The sequence below is a fragment of the Miniopterus natalensis genome, chromosome 17, assembly GCF_054644295.1.
Source record: "Miniopterus natalensis isolate mMinNat1 chromosome 17, mMinNat1.hap1, whole genome shotgun sequence".
Lineage (NCBI taxonomy): Eukaryota > Metazoa > Chordata > Mammalia > Chiroptera > Miniopteridae > Miniopterus > Miniopterus natalensis.
In genome coordinates this window covers 1,435,272-1,454,513 of record NC_142097.1, presented here as the reverse complement: position 1 = coordinate 1,454,513, position 19,242 = coordinate 1,435,272, and the positions used below count along the sequence as shown (strand labels likewise).

Below are 19,242 nucleotides of genomic sequence, written 5' to 3'. Positions count from 1 at the left end.
CCTCACCTCGCTCGGTGGCTCCGGACTCTGAGCACCGCCCCCGGCCCGCGGCCCCCGCCCCTGCGCGGGCATCGCGCGGCTAGAGCTCAGCCCGGAAAGGACCGATTAGGAGCCGCGTGCCTTTCTGCGAAATATTGGAAACGGGTGGGGTGGGGGCGGGGAGAACTGCAATGTGGTCCCCTCGCCTCCTGCCCGCTGGCAGGCTGGCTGCGCGCACAGCGGCTGCGGGCCCCGGGCCCCGGGCGCCCCGGCTGTTGGCCCCTCTCCTGCGCCCCCCTTCCTCAGTCACCCGCGAAGCCGAGCTGCTACCGCGAGGACCCTCGGGCGGCGGCGCCGAGCGGGGCGCTGCCTCCCCCACTCCGGCCTCCTCCCTCAGCTGCTCCAAACAAACAGCATTTAAACAGCAGCGGGCGAGCACACCAACTTCAAGCGAACTCCGCCCGCGCCAGGGCGCACGGGGGTCCCTGCCCCCTTTTCTAGGCCCACCCCGGACCCTCGCTCCCGGCCCCTTCCCCTCCGGCCCGCAGCGCAGGCCCCGCCCCCCGGGAATGAGACAGCAGGAAGTTCACGTCCACTCCCATTACCCCGCTCGCCAAAAGGCCACCCACCCGAACCCCAGCCTGTCCCCGAAGGAGGGGCTGCAGAAACCCTCCGCAGGCTTTGACTGAGTCAGTCACTTGACGTTTTCCAGACTGTTAGGTGCCCAATCCTGGAGACCCACAGCCTGGGGCCCCTGAGCACCTCCCTCCTGAACGAGGTGGGGGTAGCGGACCCGCTGCAAAACGGGAGAGCTGGGGGAGTGTGGGCTGAGAGGAAAGAAAAAGGCATTCCAGCGGCAAGGAGCCTCCTGGCTTAGCGGCAGGAAAGAACACAACCTTCTCTGCTCGGGAACCGGAGCCAGGTTTCTCTCCCCAGCTTAGCTGGAGGGTGGGGGAGGGCTAGGCCCCCACCCCAAGGCCTCTGGCCTGGATTACCAGAGGTAAGAAGCCTGATGGGCTGGGGGCAGGAGAGATGCATGTGGAATACAGATGTGAGAACAGCAGCTGTGCTGGGCTTGCCTGATGACACCCTTGGACTAGCTGCTGGGCCCAGCCTGCCCTGAAAGCAAGTCAAGGAAGGAGGGGGACAGAGGGCCCCCTGAGCACATAGGGGCCGCCTGGCTGGTTCTCAAGTGGCTCCAACCCCCAGCCAGCCTAGACCTGGGGCCTGGAACCTCAGGCCTCCCTCACATCTAGAAAGTTCTCAGTAACCCTCAGACTCTTGGAGTGGGTATTACAGCAGCAGCATCAGCAGCTCAGTCTGGTCCTCTCCTATGGCCAAAGTATGTTGATAGATTTTACTCCTAACCCTCAACCTGCCCTTCTAGGAGATGACATCCCTTCTCATTTTACAGACTTGGAAACTGAGTTCCAGAGTGGGGAGGGGCTGTTCTGGGCCCTGTCGGTCAGGCCTCTGGTTTGTTTGCTCTCTTTTCAGTAGCTGGGGCTCAGGGAGGTACCCTGGGGGTAAGACACAGATAGATGGCAATGAGGTTCTGGTTTGCTTCTTAGGAAATTTAAAGAAACTGGTTTGTGTGTGTGTGGGAGGAGGAGGGCAGGGGTGTCGGTGCGCTAGGGAGCTGGACAGAGAAGTCACACTGCCAACAGCTTCCCCACCTGCTGCTTCTTGCAGATCCAGTTGCCTCAGGTCTCCCCGGCCCCATTGAGGGTTCCCAGGTGAGGGGTTGGCTCCTGGGGCTGCAGAGTTATGGTAGTGAAGCCTGGAGTCCACACAGGGCTCACGTCTCACACAGCCTTGTACCACCACTTTTTAAACATGGGCAGCTATTTTGATGACTAAATTATAAATCCATTTAGGGCTAGCAGCTCTGGGTGGATCTATATCCTCCCCACAACACAGAGTAAGAGACGGCTACTATTTTGCTAAGGGTCCTCTGTCTCAAGGCTGGGTTCAGTGGGGGCGGACCGCTGCCACAAACAGCTGGGACCACCTGCTCCTGGCTCCCTCACACACCTGCAGGGAAGGGGGCTTCCGTTCCTGGGCATGGCTTGGATGGATGGTCTGCTGCTCCTGCTCTCCTGGGTGGGGGTGGATCCTGGCCAGCCCCCCAGACACGTAGCCTGGTGACCAGAAGCTCACCAGGGAAAAGCAACCACTAGCCGCTGTTCCAGAGGCAGCCTGGGGGTCCTTTCCTCAAGACGGAAAATATTTGCCTTTGGTTTTCGGCAGCCGCCTCATCCTGGCTGATTTTCCTCAGAGCAGTAAAGTGTGGAGGTGCTGGAGTACAAATGAGGCGAGGCCATGCTGTCTGAGCCAGCGTCTGGCTGTCCTGAACAGCACTGTTTCTTCCAGGGTGAACAGGAGGCTTTCTGCTAGTATTCTGTGCAAGGGTTTTTTGTACCCCCAGCTAAGGCAGTTCACTCTTCCCAGCCCAGCTCCAACTGCACCAAACCTCCCAGAAGTTCCTCCCCCAGCTTCTAGTCACTCAACATCTGGGGGAAACGACCTCCTCCAGCTGTATACAGATAACTCTGCCTGTCCCCAGAGCTGCCTTGTTTTGAAAAGTTGCAGGATACTCCTACCTGGCTGGTTCTGTGGTGCCGGCATGGAGAGTGGCAGGCCTCTTGTGGGGAAGATGGCAGATTCACAACAGCCAGGCCAGCCAACTGTGAGGACTCATAGGTTGTTGTGTGGCTTTTGGGGGAGGGGAGGTATCATTTGCCCCCACTACAACCTTGACTATAAATGCCTAAGGCCCTGATGCCACACAGCTCTGGGTTCAAATCCCAGCCCTGCACACTATGTGCTGTGTAGCCCTCAGCAGTTCGCTTAACCTCTCTGAGTTTCATGTTCCTCAGCCAAAACCTGCTCTTATTAACACCACAGGGTTATCCTGAGACTGAATGAGATATTGTACTTGGCACTAGGGGGAGGCTCAATGAAGGGTAGGGCCCCAGTGGGGAGGGGGGGCAGTGAGGACTGAGTCTTATACTTTCTCTGTCCCCCAGAGAGCTGTGGGTGCCTGGGACTGAGGGTCTTCAGGAAGGGCTTTATGAGGGATAATGACACCCCTAGAGCTGAGAAGGGCTGCTGGGACTAAAGGTTAAGGCCTGTCCTTGGACAGGCAGCCCATCTCCCATGGCAGTGAGTTATTTTCCCACTGCAGTCTCAGTGTTTCTCACACACTAGTGGACACATCTTAGTGAGATGTGGATTCTGCTGTGGTGGTCAGGCCTGAGATTCTGCAATCTAAAAGGCTCCCAGGTAAGGCCAACATTGCCAGCCTGTGTATTACAGTGGGCTGCAAGATCTCAACCTTTCAATCCGCTGGTCCCCCTGAGTCCTGGAGGCTGGGCTTAGCATCCCTGAACCCTGTCTCAGAGCTGGTTGCTGCAGTGGCCTGGCCACCCTGGGACTCTGCATTTGGCACTGCTTCCTGGCAGCTTCACTCTTAAGCTTGCAATCACTTCATATCCAGGCCTCCTGGGCCTCAGTGTCCCCATCAGGATAGTGGGAAGCTGGGATACGATGATCCTACTCTTTCCCTTGCTGGTTCCCCATTCCCTCTTCCCTCCTCTGACCCCTTCAAAAGGTACAACAGCCTTGCCAGTGTGGCTCAGTGGTTGAGTGTAGACCAGGAGGTCACAGTTCGATTCCCGGTCAGGGCACATGCCCAGGTTGCTGGCTCAGTCCCCAGTAGGGGCACGCAGGAGGCAGTTGATCGATGTTTCTCTCTCTATATTCCTCTCCCTTCCTCTCTCTCTAAAAATAAATAAAAACATTTAAAAAAAGAAGGCACAACAAATCTGAGACTCAAGTATCCACCCCAGGGGCTGCCGTCCTGGGAGTACAAGGCCCACCTAGGCTAAACAGCCAGTTCTCACTCGCTGCCTTATGTGCCGGGAACTGTCCTAATAAGTGCTTTGCACCTACCAACCTCATCCTCACGATAGCCCCATGGGGTAGGCATCATTACCACCCTTGATTTACAAATGACGAGACTGAGCTCAGAGACCTGAAGCCCACGGCCAAGTCACATCATTGGTCAGGGTGCAGGGCCTACAGGGCCAGACTCTAATGCTTTCTAGCCTGGCCGCTAAACATGCCTGGCCTCTGAGGATTTCCTTTGGGGAGATAGCCCATTTGATTTTCTTGGCACAGAGCAGGTATGGATACGGCATACTCCTCTACTGGGCTGGCAATGGTGTGGGTGCCTGGTCCAGCTGGGGATGTGGGGGGTAAGCCTGTAAATCTCTTTGAAGAGTTTTTTGGCAATATAGACCCAAATAAAAACTACATGTGCCCTCTTCCCAGCAGTCCTGCTCCCAGCCAGACACACAGTCCTCTGCACAGGGTGATGAACTATGGCTTTCAAGGCCGTGGCGAAGGATGAGACATCCCCTAAAGGTCCATCTGAAAGGGAGGAGGGAAGGATGTTTGGGGAAGTCCTTACAGTGAAGCACTAGAGCAAGTGAGAAGGGATTCGTGTGCCACTGGGTGCAGTCTTCCAGCTGGGTGGGAAAAGCAGTGTAGAGAGTGTGCAGAGGCTCCACTGCATAAAAGAGGGGGACGTTTGATTTTTTTGTCATGAGCACCTGACACCTAGTAAAGATTTTAACATTTCTATGGATAATAGTTGAAGAAAGAGCCTGGTTTCAGGCTCCCATCTGGCACAGGGGTGACCTCAGTTGCCTCACTGGTAAGATGCGACAAGTTCCAAAAGGAGTCAGCCCACCTGCATCCTGCATTGGGCACTGGGCATAACAGGAATCATCCCCCCATTTTACAGATGAGGAAACTGGGGCCCCAAGTTAGGGAAGGTCCAAACCTGAATCCCCATATAGGCTGTGTCCTCACTTCCGGTGCACAGTCTTGGGGGACACACAAGCCAGGACTGGCTAGAGCCCTAAGCTGTGTGGGCAGCCACTGCCACCAGGGCCGGTGATAAACCACAGGCCCAGTGCTCACAGGCTCTACTCTTGGTTTTACATGTCACTGTTCTCTCTTTTTCTACCAGCAATATGCTCTCCTTTAATTATCAGAACAAAGACAACACGTTATAAAATTTAAAAGCAGAGGCCATGCTGGGCTTCCATAGGGCCCTAGGACTCTGGGCTGTAAGAGCATGGCTGATAGTGCAGAATATCTGGGACCGAATCCTGGCTGGGGTACCCCCAATCTGTGCTGCCTGGGCAGGTGACTTCAGCACCCATGCCTCAGTTTCCTTATCTGTGAAACAGGAGTGAGAGAATGTCCCTCAGAGGGTGGTATAAAGATTAAATGAGACTATGGACAGTCGTCCAAGCAATGCCTGGCAGAGGAAGACTCAGTAAGCGAGCTGCTGTTTTTAAAAGGTAAATATATAAATTTTCATAACAGAGGGAAAGTTCAGAAAAATCCCTATCCTGGTCCTAGCTGCCTATGGAGGTGGGGCCAGGAGGGCAGGGCTCCCAGGAGTGACAAGAACCAGGCTCTGGCCTCCTGTCCCAGGAGCAGCTGACCCCTGCCCAACTGGGCAGATATGCTGTCCTGGCCCAGAGGCCCAGTGGGCGGTGACCAGAGCAGGGCCCAACCGCCCGTGTTCCCTCACTGGCATATCGGGGGGAACAGACTGTCAGCTGGCCGGAGGCCCTGCAGCCCCAGGCCCGTGGAAAAAGGGCTCAGAAAGGCACCTGTGTTCCACCCTATTTCATGCTGGCTTTTTCCAGACCGAGTCTCATGGGTCTTTGGAAAACACATCCAGTACCTGAGGCCCGGCCACTGACTCGCTGTGTGACCTCAGGTAAGTCACCCCACCTCTCTGGGCCTCCATTTCCTGACCCATTAAATGGGGATAATGGTAAGTATCCACTTCAGAGGGTTGACCAAAGAACCAACAAGAAAATGGACATAAATGCCCTCTGTCGTCATCACCCTCTCAGTGATCCTCACACAGTGTTCTGTGTGTACTCCAAGAAGCAGCCTGCATGTTGTAACTCATTCTGAGGATGAGGCCACAGAAGCACACAGCTTATAGGGGCAGAAGCACTGTAACAGGTAAATAATGAAAGGCCTATTATATTATTATTATTATTATTATTATTATTATTATTATTATTATTATTATTAATGGCTATGGGGTCAGGCCTAGGATTTGAAAGCTCAAACTCAATTCTAGAAGCAACTTTGGCCAAAGTAGGAAGACCCAGCGGGGAACATTGTGTTGCGGTTGAAGGTGGCCCTCGTGGCAGGCATAAGGCCACAAGTCATGCTCTTAGGCCATATTTCCTGGGTGCCATCCATGCGCTGGGTATCCAGAGAAGTGCCTTCTTCCCCATCTCATCATCTTAAACCCGGAGTAACTGTGCAAGGAACACATGAGCACCCCTACTGTACAGACAGCACAATTATTAGGCCCAGAGGCAAAGGGAATTTCCTGGTAAGCAGTCGCATTTGGATTTGAATTCGGCCCATTTGGTTCCAGGTCTGCTCCTCAGGGCAGGGATCCTGGGCACAAGCAAGAATGGCGGACATCAGCCCTGGCTGGGTGGCTCGGTTGGAGCATTGTCCCATGCACCAAAAGGGTGCGGGTTTGATTCCCAGTCAGGGCACATATCTAGGTTGCAGGTTTGATCCCAGGTCAGGGTCCATACAGGAGGCAACCAGTCAATGTTTCTCTCATATTGATGTGCCGCCCCCCCCCCCCCCCCCCCCGCTTCCTCTCTCTCTTAAAATCAGTAAGAACACATCCTCAGGTGGAGATTGAAAAAAAGAGTGCGCATCAGTGTTACCCCTGGAGAGAGGCAACCTCTGGGGACTGCAGACCCCGGGAAAACCTGTTCTGTCCCGTGCACTGTTCTTGGAGTACCTGATCTGCTGCCTCTGGGCCTCCGCCTTCACTCAGCTCACTCTGAGCCTCCTTACTAGCCACAGCAGCCAGGAAGACCATTGAACAGGGAATTGAGGCTCACTAAGAGGCAGGGACTTGCTTAAGGCTCACAATTCTACCTCCTGGTGCCTATGGGCTCTCCTCACAGACCATACGGCCTCTTCACCTAACCTTCCATATAACCGTCCGTCCACCCACCAAGTGCAGTCACTAAGTGCCTCCTGTGTGCCATACCTGCTAGGGACTGAACAGCCAGAGCCAGCTGTGGGCTCAGAGCTCCTGGAGCATGGGGAAGGACCCAAAATCATACCTGAGTGGGAACAGGGCCAGAGGGGGCTTCCCAACAATCTTCATCTGAGACCTGAGATGGGGAGGAATTAGTGAGGGAAAAGGAAAAGCCCCTGGGAGGCAGGAGGGAATGAGAGGGAGGGTAATAAAATGTGGATCCCAGGTGGAATGAGAGGGGAAGAGACAACAAATGGGCAGGGTCCACATGGCACAGGCCTGTGGGCCACGGCAAAGACCATGGACGTTGTGCTGAGGGCAATGGGAGGCCATAGAGGGTAGGCGAGGGAGGGAGGGACACTATCAGGAGGTGCCACGGCGACGGAGAATAGACTGGTGAAGCCAGTGAGTGGAAGCCAGGAGGCCAGTGAGCAGGAGGCCGGGACAGTTTCCCAGAGCACAGTGAAGGAAGCCAGGCAAGGTGGTGGCAGAGTGCTGGAGGGGAGGGTGCTATTCTGGAAATATCAGAAACAGAACACCTCAGGACTCAACAACCAATTCTAAATACTGGTGGGGAGAAGGGGTGAAGACCCTCAGGGTTTTACCAGAGGCCAAGCTCCCAACCTGGGGCCGGAGGAGCTGCCTCTCCCAAACCTCAGTACATAAAGACAGCCCAAGTCTGGCTCTGCACCCTGGCGCAACAGGGCTGGGTAGGGTCAACACCCTTAGGTGGCAGATGGCATGTCTGAGGCCCAATGCAGCACAGTGGCTCAGGGCCTGCTCCTCCCAGACCAGCGCCCCAGCCTCCTCTCTCCCTGTCTCACCATGGCACAGGGACATAGAAGGCTCCTCTGGCCAGGCCTCCTTGGCACTGCTGTGGGGTGTGGGTGGGCCACAGTTTAAGCACAGTGAAAAAAGGCTATCGCTGGAGATTTGGGAGGGAGGGAGATTCCCATGGGAAAGGGTAGCTCTGGGCACTAGCCCCCTACAGCCTAGCTTTGATGGCAGATAAGCCCCAGTGAGATCCCGGCCGCTTGCCCCTCCATGGGAAACAAAGGCTGCGGGCGGTGGCCATGGACATGTGCAAACTGCAAGGAAACCCCCCAGCAGCCTGACCTTGTATTTCTCCTGCTGCAGCTCCATCTTTATTCCTGTCCCCTCCTTTTCAGGCAAACACAACCCTCATGGACCAGATGGGCCAGCAGGTCCATGCCACCCCCATGGTCCCCAGAGCCCCTTTGTCACTTCCCTTCCCACCCTAAGAGCCACTGCTTGAAGGATTTTGTCTCCCAAACAAACTGCACTTAGAGATCACCCACTTGTGTTTTCTCTCATGAGGCTCAAACAGCTACTTGAGCCTTTGATGGACAAGAGCAAACCAGGGATTCGTGGGCCAGGTTTGTCACATTGAGTGAGTAAGTGGGTGGGTGGGTGGGTGGGGGGGGGAATGGAATTCTATCCCCAAGCAAAGCCATTGCAATTTTTATTGGCCTGAGCAAAACACAATTTCCCCAAAGCCTTTTTTTTTTTCCCCTCACCCGAGGATATTTTTTCCATTGCTTTTCAGAGAGTGGAAGGGAGAGAGAGAGGAAAAATAAAACCACATTGATGTGAGAAAGACACACTGACTGGCTGCCTCCTGCACATGCCCCAACTGGGAAAGGGGATCAAGCCTGCAACAGAGGTACGTGCCCTTGGCCAGAATCGAACCTGCAACCCTTCAATCCGCAGGCCGATGCTCTAACCACTGAGCCAAACCAACTAGGACTCCCCCAAGGCTTTGAGAACACTGCAGGTGGTTCTCGGGTTGGTTCTGCAGCTGCCCTTCATGATGCCTGCGCTGGGAAACTTGGAGGGGCACAGTCCTGCTCATATCACATAGGGAGGGGGCACTGGACCCTGGGCTCCCACCTCCCCATGCCGTATCATTCCAGATCCTCCAAAATGTCCCTAGAAGCCCTCTTTCCTGAGCCCTGCCCCCTGGGGGCTCCCAGAAACCCCCAAGAATTCTGTCCCCAAGCCTGGGTGGTTGGGAGTCTCTCACTGGGGCCAGAAGGACATTGGAGAAGGGAGGAGCAGTGCCTGCCAGAGCCCGCCCAGCAGCTTTGCGGAGACACGGCAGGGTTTTTGTCATCTGCTGAGGACAGTGGGTATAGTTTAAGGTGAAATTTAAGCCCATTAGTGCTTGACTAATGACATCAGCAGCGACAGCAAAAATGATGATGGCAGGGTATGTGAGCACCCATAAATTCTTGTTCTTGGGCCTGGCTCTCCAGCCTTCCACCAGCCTGGGCCCTGAGTCCTCCCCACCCCCACTCCCAGTCCTGGCATAGCTGGCAGGCCCTGCCCCTGCCCCGGCCAGGCCACATAGGCCCCGCCCCCAGGTCAGTGTGCGGCTAGGGCCTCAGCCAGGGCGCAAGAAGGGTGGCCAGGGAGCTGAGCGTGGAGGCAACATCTTCTTAATCTCCCTCCTTTTATAACTTCTGTCTTTTTTATACACACACAAGGATTCCGGCTCAGCCAACAGCATCTCTTCCCCAGGCTGAGCAGTCTCCTGCAGCTAATGCCTGACAGCTCTGTTTATGTCTCCCCATAATTCTCCAATTTTATGTTTTTTTTTTTCAGGGCCATTAAGCTCCCAGCCACAAGCTCCTTCCCCTGCCCCCGCCTGCCTTTGTCCTTGAGGCCCAGCATCCCCACTGCCCTCTGGGAGACAGGCTGTCTTCCCCCAGCAGGTGGACAAGGACCACAGCAGGAGGCCTTGCTCAGGATGGATAGCCCTGTGGGTGGGGACCTCTGGTGGCCAGGACCTCCTGACGCCAACTCCCTTGTCCTCCAGTCACAGGTCTTCCTCAGCCAGTCCACATCAGGGTCCTAGAGGGCCCAGCAAAGCCCTCTGGCCCGTGCCCCCTCCCCAGTGTAGTTATGCCTCAGCTCCATCCTTTGGTTTTTCTTCCTGGCTGACCTTTCTCTTCCCAGAGCCCTGGCCACCTCCTGAGGGCAAAGCCCCACTATCTTCCCCCGCACTGGCCCCCCTCTGCAGCTCCAGATCTCCAGATCCAATGTATCCAGTGTCCTGAGTTCCTCTACACTCCACAAACCTGCCCTCTGCCCTAACCGCCCCCCCAAGGCCTCCTCATCAGACCCCTCCTTCCACCCTCACAGCCACAGCCCATAATCTGGCCTCTTCACCTCCCTCAGGGAATCCATGACCACCTCCAAACTGGTTCTTCTGGTTCCTAGCCTTTGGCCCAAGTGGCTTCTTACAAGCTCTGCTCAGGGTACTCTCTCGCTATAAAGTCTTCAGTGGCTCCCCATTACTTTCACCTACTTGAGTTCCCACCCTCAGTGAGGTGCTCAGACCTCCCCAGCTCCAGCACCTTGAGAAGAACTGGCTCCTGCTGCCTTGAACCCTGAGATCATACCTGAGCTGTCCCCAACAGGCTCTCTCATTTCCTGGCCAGTTCACGCCTCCTGGGGTACCCTTCCCTATCTCTGCAGGTCCAAACCCAAGGTAGCAGGGGCCTGTGAGGGCCTTTTCTGATTCCCTCAGTTAGAAGCAATTCTTCCCTTTATTTCTGGATCCACACAAGCCCTTTCTGTGGCTCCTTTGGCTTGTGGAGTCCCTGGGCTCCCCACACTGGACACCTGGCTTCCTGCATTAGAATCGCTCACAAAGGGTGGCCGGGAACGTTTAAAGGAACAGCCTCTCCTTGAGCTCTTTTTTTCTGGGGACACCCTCCACCACTCCCATTCTGGGGCTCAGCAATTCCCCCATCATGGGGGTGACTCAGCAGGGAGGCGCAGACTCCCCTCCATCAAATACCCTGGCTCCTGGTGAAGGCATAGCAGCCATTCCCTCTCCTTGAATTTCCTCTCCTCTCTGCTGAGCTGCCTTTGTCAGTCAGAGGCCCCTGGCCCCGCTGGCCTGTCTGTCCATGTCCTGGGCACCCCTTCCCTACATATGCAGGTGGCCCAAAGCCCCACCTGTCCTGTGGATGCCGTTCTGGCCCCTGCAGCTGCCCCTTGCTCCTGGGCACTGTCACAGGCCTTCCAGGCCCCACGTGGTTTGGTCCTGACTCCCCTCTCTCCCACGGAGGGCGTGGGATGTCCTGCAGGCCTGCCACCCTACGGGCAGAGGGAGGCAAGCAGATACGACGCCCACGCTGCTGCCCTCCCCTCCATTCACATGTGCTTGGCAGCTGAGCACGTGGCTCAGCTCCCATCGCTACCACCCGAGTCGTCCTGTCTTCCCCGTATGTCTGGCCGTAGCTCTGCAGGTCCTCCGCTCGACCTCCGCCCTGGCCGGCCTTCCACCAGACAACTTCCTGCCCTCAGCAGGCTGCACCACCCTGGCAGTGCCCGGAGCGGCTGTCGGAGCAGCGCTGGGCACCTGCCTCCGCGCGTGCCTCGTCCCTGCCTTTCCCTCACAAAGGGCTCTTGAGCACACATACACGTGGGGTACCAAAACAGGTGATCCTATGGGTTACTGCCAAGAATCCTACTGTTAAGAGCAAGGGAAGCTTCCAAATCTGTGCGGCCCAGTGCAAAATGAAAATGCAGGACACCTGCTCAAAAGTATTACTCTCAAGACAGTGGCAAGGCATTCAGATGAAGCTCAGGGCCTTGCTGAGCACAGGTCCGCCGCGAGCAGAAGGTTGCCGGACCAGCCGCCACACCACGCAGTGTTCCTTGGGTCCCAGACACTCTGCTGAGCACAGCAGGAAGATCCCGACTTAATCCACAAGCCACACCTGCAAGGTCACAGACATCAGTAATCATGAGAGCAACAACAGTTCCTATTTCCTGACACTACTATGTGCTAAATGTTTTGTACATATTAAGCCAACCAGTTACCACAGCTACCCAATTCAGTGGCTTATGAGTGGGGGTCACGGAGGCGAGGTAATTTGCCCACGATCATGCAGTGAGAAAGTGCTGGAGGCAGGAGTGAGTCCAGGCTGTCCAACTTCAGGGGCTGGCTCCCAACTGAACCACACTCCAGGTGGCAGTGCCGGCCCTATGTCTCCCCCAGCATCACCAGGCTCCTCCCTGGGAGAAAAGCCAGAACAGAGTCCCTACTGCAGGTAAAACACTGAGAGCCCCTGCTGTTGGCTCTGAATGGAGCCTGAGAAGCCACTCCAAACCTCTCCCTGCAAAGGTACAGAAACTGAGGCTCAGACAGACAGCTCCTATAAAATCACACAGCACAGGAGGCCCCCCAAATCCCAGCCTCCAGCAGCCCTGTTTCTAAAGACCCGTTTCTGTCCCTCAGGCAAATGCTCTTGATGGGATGCAAAATGAGAAAGGTGCACAGAACAGCAGGTGCTCAACATGATCCCACCCTGGAAACTAGGCAGGAAGAACAAAGAAACGCTAGCATGGGCGTCTTCTCATCAGAGGAGCTAGAAGCGACTTCTATTTTCTTTATATTCTTTGATAATTTCTCTATTTTCTCCAGTGAGATAAGATTTTTTTAAAAAGACCAACAGCTCTGAGTGTTTCAGAATGAACAGAGAGCGGGAGTTTGCAGAACTGAGTTCTGGTTACTAGAGAGTTGCCATAGATACCAAACGAGGGTTTACACGTTCCCAAAGAACCAGAGCGCAGCAAACTAGTTTTGGGCCCGCGCTGGCTTGGCAGGCTCTTCCCTCATTGTTGGAAGTTGAAAAGGCTCCTGGGGAGCCTAGGGTCATCCCCAGGACGTTGCTGGCTCTCCTGGGGCCTACCACAGTGCTCTGGGAATCCATCACACAGCCCTCTGCCCCTTGGGGTGGGACTGGGCTGAGGCCCCCAGCGTGCCCCATGCTGATGCTGGGCCTTCTGCAGACTGCTCCAAGCCACCTCCTGACCCCAAGGACCTGAGAAGAGCTGACAGCTCCTTAATAAAAGCAGGCTGCAGACTCATCTGAGTGCCATCACACCTGGCTGAGAGGGGGCGGCTCGCATAGAAGCCTCAATTTCCCTCTTCCTATTAGACACGGAAACAATTTACATAAAAAGCCCCACGTGCACCTGTGACAAAGATGTGTTTTTCTCATGGCTGGCCAGCAGCTCCCTAGGTTGAGGGACCACCCTGTGTCTGGGTACCCAGACATGGGGCCAGGGGAGGCCAGATAGAAGAGCTACTATGCCACATCTTTATTAAAATAAGAACCCAAGCTGACCAACCTTTAATGGCTTGGGGGGCTGGGCCATGTGTCAACCACATGGATCTAAGGACCTCAGCAGAGCCTTGTCTGGCCTCCTGGCAGGATGGGCTGGCCACACACAGCAGCGTCAGGTACACCATGAGTTCACTGTGGGAGCCCCACCAAGCACATCACCTGTCTGACATGGCAGAGCAGGCCTGGAGGCCAGGTCTTCCTGGTAACGAGGCTCAAGTTCGCAGGCATTGGCCGCAGTGCCCATGGCCTTTTCTGCTTGGTTCTCGTGAGGTGCTGACCATGCGGAGGCCTGGGCAGGCCGCAGGGGATGCTCCCAAGCAGTCTTGTCTTCCCAAGGCCAAAGCCTGAAACCCCATTGTTCTCCTGGCTTCATTTAAGGCAAAGAATTACCCTCTCTTGGCCCCCCTATTAAGAACTGTCTCCCCAAGACGTAACAGGGCATGTGTCACCACCCTGTGAGGGGATGATCCCAGACCCTTCCTCCCGCGTGCCCAAGAGCAGGAAGCAGAGTGGGGCTCAAGCGGGCCCGGCTGCCCTGGAGTCCCTTTTGCTGACTCACTGGATGGGGTCAGTCTCCTCATGTGTTGGATGGGCACGGATCTGGGACTAGCTAGTGGGGGTGTCCTCGCACATGCGCCTGGCAGGTGTGAGTGCGTTACGGTGCCTGTGACATGGCCAGTCCTGCCTGTGCACTCAAACACGCTGTGTCATGGTCTGGCTCAGACAGTGAGGCCTATATGTTACAGTCTGTGTCTGGGCCTTACTTCATGGGCTTCAGTGGTACTCACTACATGTGATTTTCACCTTGCAAATCCCATGAAGACAAGACTACCCTGAGGATGTTTCTGGATTCTGAGGCTGAAGGGGTGGAGGGCGTGGCCCACCCTGTCTCTCCCCCCTCTCCTGGCCTGGATCACTGCCTTAGTCTCTCCCCACCCTGGGGAGCCTTCTGTAACACCACTAGCCCATGGTAATTACACTTCCAGGCATGTAGCCAATGGGAATGCTACACGCTAGCACCAAACATGTGTTCCAGAATGTCTGCGGCAGGGTCAGTCTAAAGATCTTCAAACTGTAAACTACCTCAATGTTCCTCAAAGGTAGAAGGGATGACAGACCACAGTATGTGCATACAGTGGATACTACACAGCAACGGAAAACCACCACCGACCACCACACAGCAGGGGCGAGTCTCAGAAACGGCACGCCAAGTACAAGATGCTGGTGGGTAAAACTCACAAGCTGGCACATGGATCCTGGGCAGGCAATGCCTCACGGGACACAGGGTACCCTGGGGCTGTGAGGCTCCCTCCCTTGATCTGAGTGCTGGTTATACATGAGTGTGTTCAGTTTGTAGCGATCCAGTGGCTGTTCACTTAGGGCTCATGCCCTTCTCTGGATGTGAGTCAAGAAAGTTAAAAAGTAAAACAGCTCTCAGCCTCCCCTACCCAACGCCTCCGGAGGCTCTTCGCTTTGCTCAGGGTGAGGTATAGAGCCCACTGAGCCTGTGCAGTCAGCATCCACCCACCACCAGGCAACACCTGCTCCCTCGGCCAAGGGCGGCAGCCTGTACCTCTGCACCCAAAGCAGCCAGGCTGGCTCTACGGCCACTCTGCTCAAGGGAACTTGAGTGAGAGTGACAAGTGCTGCTTTAGGGAGGAAGCTGCACAAGCCCACAAGTGTCTGTCTCCTCCTCTGTGACAGGCAAGTGTTCAGAAGGCTGCTGCTCCACCTGCTGGGCCCCTGGACGGCAGCAGCGAGCAGCCCCTCTGTTGTCTGGTCTCAGAACCAGTGAGGGATAAACCCCATTTTAAAGTGCTGATCTTTAGGGGACGTTTGGTACGCGGCACTAGCCCATCCTGACTGGGACACCAGGCATTCAAGGCTCTTTGAGGCCTGGCCCCTGACAACCTCTCTGGCTTTGCAGAATAGAAGCCAGCCCCTCTGACTGTGTGTCCCATGGATTCTCTGCTCCAGGCATGCTGGGATCTCAGCTGTTTCAGCAAACCCTGTTCTTTCACGTCCTGGGTTTCTGAACCTCCACCCAGGAGCACCCCTCTCCCTGCCCTGCCTCCCAGGCAAGCTGCCATTTGCTCCCTGAGCACTCAGGCAGAGTTCGTGCTCCCACAGCCCCAGCCTCTCCTGCCGCTGTCAGGGGCCTCTTGAGGGCAGGCATCACCCAGGGGGCAGCCATTCCCGCAGGAACAAGCCAGGAGGGGAGTAACGGCATATAGGTTTGACCTCTGGCTTCTCCTCCTTGGACCACAAAGCCGGGTGCAGCCCGGGAGGCTGTGGACACCAGGCCTGCCTCTAGGACACCCTTCAGCACTGTCCACGGCTCCCACACTGCCTCTGGCAGCTCCGCAGGTGGCCACACTCAGAGAGCACAACTGTCTTAGACCTCTCCTGCCTCCTCAGGTTTCTAAGGGTTGCCATCCCACCTGAGGGTCTCCCACTGGCTGGGAAAAGTTGGGGGGTGCAAGGAAGGATTTAGAGGTACTCAGGGGAAATGATGTCCCCGATTAATCTATTTTAAACAATACTGACTTGAACCCCAGGGAAAGAACATTTTTTCCAGAAAGGCTTCGGTCTGAGGTTGTGTGATGACCCCAGCTCAGCACTGGGCTTGGGTTCCCAGCTACAAATGCTGCCAGGGACCCTGTTGGGGCAGCAGGGTTTCAGAGTAGCCAATCGCCAGGCAGCCCAGGGGAGCCGTGGACATGACAGGCTTCCAGCCCTGGTAAGAGGAGAGGGCTGAATGGGGAGGGTGTGGGCAGGGGTCTGGGGGTGCATCAAGGGGCAAATTGGCCACAAAAGGCATAGGCCCCCTGGGCCCCCTGTGTCCAGAGGGCTCTTGGGTCCACTGAGTCACCTCCACCTACCCCTCCCAAAAGCCCCCTCCCCGAAAGAGCACTCTGAGCAAGTACCTCACTTTCTCTGCGGGGAGACTGGCTCTCCTGCCTTGGAGGGGCCCCTCACTGACAGTCAGGGGAGTACAAATTCCCCTTAGCTCTGCCTGCCTTATTCTACGTGAGGGGCACCCATCTCCAGCTGTGTATTTCCCACCCTTCTCTCCGCATATTCTCCAGCTACACTGGCTCCTACTGGCTCCTTGTACATGCCAGGCCTTTGCTCACCCATTCTCTCTGCTTGGGCCACCATCCCCCTGAACCTTCTCATTGCCCCAAAAGCCACCTCCTCCCAGAGGCCCTCCCTGACTGCCTGCCTAGGGGAGCCCCCACTCCCACAGCTCTTGCCACTCTCTGAAATCACCTCCCTCGTGTATCTGTTGACTTGCCTCTTGTCTGTCTACCCCATGGATGGTAAGCTCCATGAGGGCAGGGTCCCGTCTGTCTCATTAAGACACATGACACTCTTTTTCGTGGGGCCCCGGAGGCGGCCGGCTGCTCCAGGACGAAGCTGAGCATCTCCTTCCTGGCCACTGCTGCCAAAAACTCCCCAAAGTGGGTGATGAACTTCGTTCCTTTAACGAGAAGCGTGTGGCCACAGAAGTTGCCGCTGACACTCGGGTGAGAAACGGAAGGGTCGCGTGGCTCAGCGGCGGTGGGAACGACAAGGCTCCCCATGAAGGGGGCTCCCCAGGCCCGGCGCCTGCTGCCGAGCGAGGGGTCCTGGTGCAGACCCGGGGGATGGCGAGAGAGCAGATCCCCTCAGGGCTGCACCGGGCCGCGTCCCCGTGTCCTCACCCGGTTGTGCTAAAGGGGAGCAGACACCCCTGGTCTCCCTGTGCCTCGCACCCGGGCCCCGCAGCGCCGGCAGGACCCGCAGACTCTTCCATCGCTAAAGAAACGATGCCCCCAGCACGCCGAGGAAGCCCCTGGGTGAAGAGGCAGGAACCTCGGGCCGCAGCGTCCTGTTGCTCCACGTGTCCTGCGACACATGCCAACGCCTCAGAAAACTAAGGGAGAGGCCACAGAAAACAGGGACAGGTGGCCGACACGCAGGCCGCCCTCTCTGAGCGCCTCCCTCTAAGTCCGAGTCCAGTCAAACGTGAGATTTTGTAAGAGTAACAAGTAAGTAAGAACAGACATCAAACAAACAAACAAACAAAAAATACATGGCAGGCACAAGCTTACTGAATGGACCGCAGGTGCTGGCACTCCCAGTCTTGAGCCAGGCATGGGCTTGGGCCAGGATGAGTCCTAAGGCTGTCCCCAAGTCTAGGACATCCTCACACTCGGGAATCCCTGATTCAGCCCACAGGTGCTCAGATGCCAGGAGTCCTCACTCTCCTCACCTGCACTTGCTGGCCCACCTCCTGAGCCCTCTCTGCCTCTCCCTTGATCCTCTGGATCCACCATATTTCTCTTACCCAACCCTGCCCCCATGCAGACACCCCCATCACCCATGAGACAATGTCTCTGCCTCCGCAGCTTGACACTCAGGCATGACCCCTGCGTACCTTCCCACCTCACATCCCAGCAACATGAAACCATGAGGAACTACCTGAACCTGCCACCAGCTCTTTTGTGCCCCCAACCTTCGCACAACCAGGCACGATCCTAGAGTCCACTTTCCCCTCTTTGTTTGCCTGGCAAAATGCTCACAGGCTCAAGGTCACCTCTCAACTCTCACCATGACTTTCTAACAGGTGCCTGTCCTGCCTCACCTCCCTGCTCCTCTGCCCCCGTCCCCTGTGGCGTTGGTCACGCAGCCTGCCAGGATCTGCAGCTGTCTGCTTCTCAGAAAGCCGGCAGCTTCTTGTTCCATTGTGATGCCCCCAGTGTGTGGCACATAGTAGGTGTGAGAAAGTGAGCGATGTGGGCTGGTGAATGAACTGGTGCCATGTGACGCCTGAGGCCAAAGCCGGCGGCTGGACATTTGCCAGAAATCTGAGAGGCCAATGAGGAAGCTGCCACCCCTGTCCCCCGGGCACTCATACAAATGACAGCAGCAGCTTTCATTTGCTTCCTATGCACCAGACACTGTGCTGAGGCCACTCACTAATGGATCACCTCTTCCAACCCTCAAGACAACACTGACGTTATTGTCCTCACGTAGAGATGAGCACAGAGGAGACAAGGAACGAGCCCAAGATCGCACAGCCGGTAAATGAAACTTGAACCCAGGTGTCTGACTCCAAAGCACATGACCTTCAACTGTGACAAGCTGCTGCCACCTGAGCATGCAGGTTTTGAAGGTTCCAGGGCTCCAGCAAGGGGACTGTCTGTGGAGCATCCCTCCCAAGCGCCGTCCCCCCTTACCACCCATCTGCAGCCACACTTTGTTTCCAAACTGCTCCTCCCATAAGTCAATCCCCAAATGCTTTGGCTGGGAGGTGGGGGCTTTTCCCTGGACACTTTCTCACCATAGCTCTGGGTGGCCAGGCCATGCAGGGTAGGCAAAGCAGGCTGTGCCAACATCTGACAGCTGAAGAAACCATGGCTCAGAGAAGTTAAGGAATTTGCCCCAAGTTACACAGCTGGATTCCAACTCTGGCTCTAGCTCCAAAAAATTGTGCCGCTTCTGGGTGGAGGGTGTGGGCCTACCTTGGCATGGGGCTCTGGTAGTGGGCAGTGGGCTACAGGGGTCCCTCTCCAAGACAGAAGAAGTGGGCCAGGGCACCAAATGAGCTGCCATCAACTTCCAGAATCCAGAAGCTCTCAGAAGGGCAAGGGACACTGCACTAAGCCAAACTTTTGGGCAAAATCCAGATGACTTTGACCCTGATGCCAGGTCCACTCTAGGTCTCTGGCTTCTAAGGCTTTCCTCAGGGTCACTGGGCGCTCACTATCTACCTTTCCACCATCACAGTGCTGAACCCACATGTCTTGGGCAGTTGTCTGTCTCTCCCCCAAGCCTGGTAGCACTGCAGCAAAAGACCCTGTCTGGGTCCCCAACTCTGCCCATACAGGGCTCTGACCAGGAGGGGACCCTCAGCAGATACCTGTTAGATGAGTGAATGGACCATTACGCATTACTTCTCTTCTATAATGCTCCACAACCAGCCTCCTCCAGAAA

The 19,242-nt window shown here is 56.0% G+C and overlaps 1 protein-coding gene across 2 annotated transcripts in view; it reads right to left on the bottom strand.

Annotated features, from left to right (window-relative positions):
- The window catches only part of RAI1 (retinoic acid induced 1), a 112,000-nt gene that overhangs the window by 25,101 nt on the left and 67,657 nt on the right, over positions 1–19,242 (bottom strand). Inside the window, exon 1 of one of the 2 annotated variants that reach the window (XM_087825743.1) lies at positions 7–31. The exons of the other annotated variant lie outside the window; for it this stretch is intronic. The gene's annotated coding sequence lies outside the window, so the exon portion shown is untranslated. Of the gene's footprint in view, positions 1–6; positions 32–19,242 lie in introns of those variants that run through there. 2 annotated transcript variants of the gene reach the window in all.